The following is a 7,126-nucleotide window of genomic DNA, read 5'->3' as shown; positions in this document are numbered from 1 at the left end:
ACTGAAATAGATGAAAAGAAAGGAAGAGCACGGAAGAATCGTAGATATGCGCTCATCTGAAGCCTTGGCTTTTTTTTTTCTTTTAATGTTTATTTATTTTGAGAGAGAGAGAGTGTGTGTTTGTGTGTGCGCACACATGTACAAGTGGCTGAGGGGCAAAGGGAGAGAGAGAATCCCAAGCAGGCTCTGCACTCAGTGCAGATGGGGCTCGATCTCACTAGAACCCTGAGATCACGACCTGAGCCAAAATTAAGAATCAGAGGCTTAACCGACTGAGCCACCCAGGTGCCTCTGAAGCCTTGGTTCTTACAATTCTGGGACTCAGAGAGAATAAAAGCCCAAATCATCCCATAGTTCCTCAGCAGAGCTGAGACTAGAAGCCAGGACTCCATAGACGCTTTTATTGTTTCCATTGATGCTTCTAACACTTCTATGATTCTTCAATTCTATTACATTTAGTGGTCCTAAGAGCAATACTAATATATTACAGTGACAACATTGATACTGCGTGGCTACCACGTGCAAAGCAGAATGCTAGGTAGTATAAGACACACGAAGATGAACAGGATAGGACTACTGGCCTCAGGTTTCTTATACTCTGTGGGAGATAGATACACACAAAGAAGCAGAATACAGAGTTCCAGGTCCTGTAGGGAAGGTACGGACATGAAAGTCCCAAGCATGCCTTCTTCTACACCCTGACGTTTTTTTCTATTTCAACACAAAATAGTGCCGTTCCCTCAATAATACACCTGTTGTCGAGTGAGGCTGTGTGAGAAGCACTGTTCTATGTCCTAGGAATATAGTGGTGAACAAACAACAGCCCCACTTTAAGGGATCCACATGTTAGGGGAGGAGGTAGAAAACAAAAGAATGGAAATGTTGAAAATGAAAGATGATATAATGATATAATAGTGAATGACATGGAATTGGAGAGCCGGCAACCTGGGGGGCAGGGCGGGGAGTGTTAGGAAAAGTCTCTCTGAAGCAGTGGTGTTTGAGAGGAACTTGAAGGATGAGACGTGAGCCATGGGAAGATCTAGAGTGAGAGTGTTCCAGGAAAAAGGACCAGCAGCTGTACAGGCCTGGGGGAGGAACAGGTTTGGCTTTTTGAGAATCAGAAGGCTAGTGTAAGAAAGCATAGCAGAAAAGGCAGAAAGGAGGAAGATGAAGTCAGGCAGAGAAAACATGTCCCGGGCCATGTGAATGGTTTAGAATGTGATCTCTTGTGAATAAGCACTCAGGAACAACTTTACTGATAAAATGCAGAGAATTTTAAGGAAGGAGGCTTTTTAGGTCTTTGGGTGGAGTGTCATGTTTTCATAGGTGAGAAAACCGAGTTTATTAATCCACAAGGTTTTACCCTGTGGGAGTCAGAAGACTCACGGGTTATTACTCCCAGTGACTCGAAATGCGCTTAGCAACCTGTTCGTGGCCTTTTTACATATAATTCCTTCCCTTGTGAAATGCACAGTGACATTCTACTTCCCTCTGACTTCAGAATGAGAGAGATCTCATTTCTCAGACTCCCTCAAGACCACCTGCCTCGTGTCTGGTCACAGACAGATCCGTCAGCCTGGAAAACAGAAACTGTTTGGGCCGAAGAAAGTTTGTATTTTGGAAACGAAAGCACTAGATGCAGCGAACAGGCCGCCACGGTGGCACGTTACCCGGGCAGCGCCTTCCCCAGGCACGGGTCCCGGCACGGTCCCCACAGCTGCCCGCTTGCTCGCAACAGCTGTGCTAGAATCAGGCGCGAGCAAGGGCCCCAGCCATCTCCCCTTCTCCTGAACTTCTAAAAAATACAAAAACTCGCAGAGCCGAGAGAGAAGCCAATAAGAAGTAAGGAACATGCAGCAGGTGGTACCATCTGTGCCCGGCTAATTCCAGCCAAAACAATCTGCTCCCTAGAGTTCCCAGTTGTGGAGAAGGGAAGAGAATCTGACAGTGGCGGAGCGGGGGAGGGGGTGTAGCAGGGCAAGTGCCGAGACTATTATTTAAACGTTCAGCTGGTTGGGAAGTAGATTATTGGTGCCAGTGAACTATTATCTCTCTCCGTTTCTTTTTACAACCACGGTGGGAGATTCCTCCAAAGTCTCACTAAACTGGCAACTAGCGGATCCCACACCTGTGAGACAGATATGTAGGCATCACCGTGAGTCTGTCGCCACTGCGATGGGAGGGACAGACATTCCACAGGAAGACTGGGAAGCACAGCTCACCTCAAGATGGAGAACGAGGTTGGGGGGAGGGAGCTTATGTTTATTTTATTCTATTTTCCTAGCAACCAAATTCTCTCCCTCTCTCCTGTTGGTTCTTTGAAAATCATCCACGGTTTAGCATGGCTTGTTCCTCAGGCCTGATTCCCCAGGCTGGCATTTTCTGAAATAAAATTCTTTCCCTTGATGGACTTCCTTGTGGGGAGCGCGTCTCCCCTGGCACACGTACAATCACGGGTTGCTTAAATGCAAGCAATTCAAAGATAGATCAAATCGTCCGTGGCAATAACTTTCCCTTAATAGAGTAACAGACAGACAGGGCCCGTGCTTCTCACAGACGGAGGCGTGGCAATGACTCGAGGGTCACAGAAAGACATGTCTACTAAAAAAGAAAATCTAACCCACTGCAATATCCCCACCAGCACTTGAGGTGAAGGTACTGTCTCCAGAAAGTCATCTGTAAATGCAGATACCTGCGAGAGGTGGTATTTTTCTGTTATCACCTTCCTTCAGATGAATGTGGCAATGCATAGCTGAGAGTTGAGCCCTGAGAAAGTGGGGCACAGGAAAGTTCACTCTTACTGGAAGAAGACAAGTGAAGGTCTAGATTTTAGGTGCTAACCCAGAAAACCAGGACCTCATGGGCCCTTGACAGAAGGGTAGGTGGGACCTGCTCCTAGCCGCCCCCTGCTTGGGCTGAATTGTGTCCCCCCAAAAGGGATGTTGTAGTCCTAGCCCCTAGCCCCTAGGATCGTGACCTGATTTGGAAATAGGGTATTTGCAGATGTCACCAAGGATGGGCCCTCCTGCGATATGGATGGTGTCCCTATAAGAAGAGGGAAATTTGGACACAGACACCACGCCAGGTGAAAACAAAGTCAGAGATTGGAGGCACGCAGCTACAAGGCAAAGAACGCCAAGGATGTCGGCCGCCGCTGAAAGCTGGGAGAGAGAAACGGAGCAGATCCCTCAGAAGGGAGCAGCCACGGCAACACCTTGATTTGGGACGTCCAGCCTCCAGAACCGTGAGAGAAGAAATTTCTGCTGCTTTAAGACACCCAGCTGGTGGTACTTTGTTTCGGGAGCCCCAGGAACTGATACATGCCTGAGGCAGCCACGGTCAGGGTGTCCGTATTCCGTCTCTGGGTTGGTCTAAAAATCAACATCAAATTTTGGTCTAACCATTCTCTTGGTGCCTGAGCTTTACCAGATATAACGAATATCGGCAGGAATATCCCTTTTGGTTTCGAGATGCCTGTCATCGGGAAAAAGACAAACGGCCTGTGCTTTTTCCCAAATGTCTTCTATAAGGTAATCTTTTTAATTAGGATAATTAAATTCCCGTTTCAAAGGGCACTAAAGTGCAAGCATTATTGTCTGATTTCCTGTAAAGAGTTATTTTCCTGCCTCCTGTTCCACATGGTGTCCATTAACAGGAGAAGCACCAAGTGAGTCAGACATTATGGTTACAGGTCTGTGGCTCGTGTCAGTGCTAAGAAGAGGGAAATGAGAAAGGAAAACATAAATTGGGAAACAGTGTCAGAGGGCAGGCCAAGATAATGGAAGAACCAGAAAGCAGAGGAAAAGGGTGTTGTGTGGGAACCAAAACCTTGCTTCAGGTAGGGAATGTCAGAGAAAAATACAGTAACATTTTGAAATTAGGGAGGGAGGAGTCCAAGCAGATCTTTATTGGCTTTTTTGCGGCCTGAGTTCAGTAAGAGAAATTAGTAAAATGTGGCCTCTCCTCCGATTCCTTACTGCTGTGTGATCTGAACCTTTTTTATCTCCAAGCCTCCCATGCAACTGACTGGTAATTCCCACGGGGTATTTATATCACTGAGATTTGGGAAGGGTATCAGGAGTAATGTGGGTGAGGCAGCAAGCGAGCCCAAGACAGGAGTGAGTCAACTGCTGCGTCTTGTGATAATGCTGACTTATTGCCCTGGTCGCCAGTGGCCTAAAGCTGGGAATCATCGAGACTGGGCTCTGGGATGGTTCTCAGATGCACCCATGAGCTCTGTTCTGCTCCATTACTCCTCATTGATTGCTACTCAGCCACCCATGAGTGGGCCACAGAAGCGCGGGTAAGAATGTCACGGAACAGTCCACCCCAAGCCTCTCCTCTCTTTACTACGAAAAATGAACCCAGCTCTGTGCCTTCTTCACAGAAGGCCGGCCTGCCATCCTTTACATTTTTTTCCCCTAGAAGATGGTATATCATCTTAAAAGCCTAGTTTAATTTGCTTTTCTCTAAGCTTTGTGGTATTTTTTATATGCCATTAGTCAGTTACTGCACGTTCTTAGCAATAATAGTCCCACCTAATGTATTTAATTTGTTTTGAAAATCATAGCACATCTTTACACACAGAAGAGGCAGCTTTTAACTCCATTGATGACTTCCTCTTTAAAAGTCCTTCTTTAAATCCCTAACCACAGTCTTCTTGGTTTTCTTCCTACCCACTAACCAGGCTCTGCTTTCTTCACTCAATCCTTCAACGGCAGTGTTTCCAGGGGCCCTCCGGGGCTCTCTGTTCTCCTCATTCTGATCACTGTACTTCACCACCGACAGCTTCATTTCCTACCTATATAGCAAAGACCAAAAATTCCTTCTCCCCAGAAAGACTTCCCTCCTGCACATCCAAATGAATACTGGGCATTCAGGTGGCCTCAAAGGCACCTCAAATTGGACGTATCCAAAGTGGATGTGGCCATATCTCCTGCCCGCCCACCACGTTCCCCAAAAACCTCGTGACCATCACCTCCTGCGTTCCTCAGGTGGAAATCTTGAGACTTATCCCACTGTTTCCCCAAATAAGCTATCAGGTCTGTGAGTCACACCCCCGTTATCTCTTCTGCCGGTTCCTCTTCCATGATCACCACTGCCATTGCCTCATTTCATACGTACGTCATCCCAAGAACTGCCGTAACAGCCTCTCAAGTGGTCACGCTGGCCCCACTCTCACCCGAGGATCTGCCTCCTTGTGACACAGCAGGGGATAGAGCTGTCACTCAGGGCTGATGGAGGGACTAGCAGATAGAAGGATGTCACCTTTTATGTTCTTCCAAGATATTGTTTGATATTCTTTGTATATGCCTTGCTTGAACATTATTTCATCACAGTCTTGACTACTGTTATATTGACATATATCCTTAAATACAATAGAAAAGAATGTGTCAGGAGAAACAATCCGCTCCCCTCCCTATCCCACCCATAGCTATACTTGTGGTCTCACCACCTTCTAATGCATCCTGCCTCCCTACCTTGGCTAAAAGTGCTCTTTTGGTGCTTTTTGTTTTCATGGTCTATCTTCTCCTTAAATGTGTAAGCTTCTTACGGGCAAGGACCATGTTATCTTTGTAGTCTGACTTCTCAGGGAGTTACTGCTACCAAGTAGATAGTCAATGTGTATCCACTGATTTAAATCACTATTGAAAATGTGTGCCAAAGCCCTACTTAAAAATCCTTCCGCAGTTCCCCAAAACACCCAAAATACAAAATCCTATCCCTTGGCCTGGCCCACGAAGCTCTCGCAAGCTGACTGCTCCTTGCCTTTCTTTCCGTCCTCTGTCGCTATCCTCCAACTGCATCTACCTGGACACAATCCCTTCTAGTTTTCTGTTTTTCCTCCAGAACATACCTCAAGGGTCACTTTTTTTAAGACCATCTTTCCTGAAACCCTCATCTTAGACATGCCCCTCCTCTTGGCTTCTGTGTGCATCCTGTAACGGGCTTCATTCGTGCCCCATCCGAGGGCTGACTTGCCAAAAGCCATGTGTTCCTGAAAGGTCAACGCTGTGAGCATTGTGACTCCAGCACCTAGCAAGAATGAAGAACATGTGTGAGTCTTCTGGAAAGAGGCTGTCAGCAACTTCTAGTCCCCCACTGACCCCAGTCATCAGCCAAATAGAAGAGCAATTCAGTGACAGGACAGAAAACAACATAGAAAGTGAGTCATGAAAAATGCGGAACTGCAGAAGGACCCCAATGCATGACAGAAATTTGCAATTTAATACACCTAAAGATTTTTGAGAACCATTTATAAGATTATATTGGCACAATTTTCTTTTAATGTTTAGTTTTGTTTCTGAGGGAGAGAGAGAGAGAGAGAAAGAGAGTGAGCAAGCAAGAGCAGGGGAGGGGCAGAGACAGAGGGAGGCAGAGGATCTGAAACAGGCTCAGCTCAGACCTGTCAGCACAGAACCAGAGGCAGGGCTCGAACTCACGAACCGTGAGATCATGATCTGAGCTGAAATCAAGAGTCAGACGCTCAACCAACTGAACCACTCAGGTGATTTGGGGGCGCAAATTTTACCCACGTGGAATAACCACTCCATTTCTCCAATAACCACTAATTACAAATAGTGACCTCAGCCTCCACTACAAACATCGAGATATTCAATGAATTATAAAATGAGTGAGGCAAGCCCGCTCCAATCCGAGTGAGGTAGGTTAAAGGCAAATACTAATAAATGAGTCTTCCACTTGCTACCGATTGAGAGCACAGCCTTTAAACTATTTCAGCAATGACTCAGATGAGGAACACAAACTATACAAAAGAGGAAGAAGCCTGAAGTAGTCTGGGATGCATTTTCTTCAACTTATCTGGAATTTTCAATTACCTCAGTTTCCTGACAAAGCTTTGCTGATGTCAGTAATTTACAGTAACAATCAGCAAGATAACAGCAGGTTTGTGTGGGCCAAAGGTACATTTGGGTCTAACATGAGTAATATATCCTGTAGCAAAGGACAGCAGGAGGCATGAAAAAAAGGTACAATTTCTATTCGTGATTTTTAAATAAAATCAAAGCCCCATGCATATGTCACAGAGCAGGTGAAGAGCCCTCTGCTCCTTCTCACGAGATGCAAGTCCTTTCCTTCTTGAATCCTAACTGACTTTGTACAAGGA

Source organism: Prionailurus bengalensis, chromosome C1, assembly GCF_016509475.1.
Source record: "Prionailurus bengalensis isolate Pbe53 chromosome C1, Fcat_Pben_1.1_paternal_pri, whole genome shotgun sequence".
NCBI classification, from domain to species: domain Eukaryota; kingdom Metazoa; phylum Chordata; class Mammalia; order Carnivora; family Felidae; genus Prionailurus; species Prionailurus bengalensis.
Note: the sequence above shows the minus strand (reverse complement) of the source record.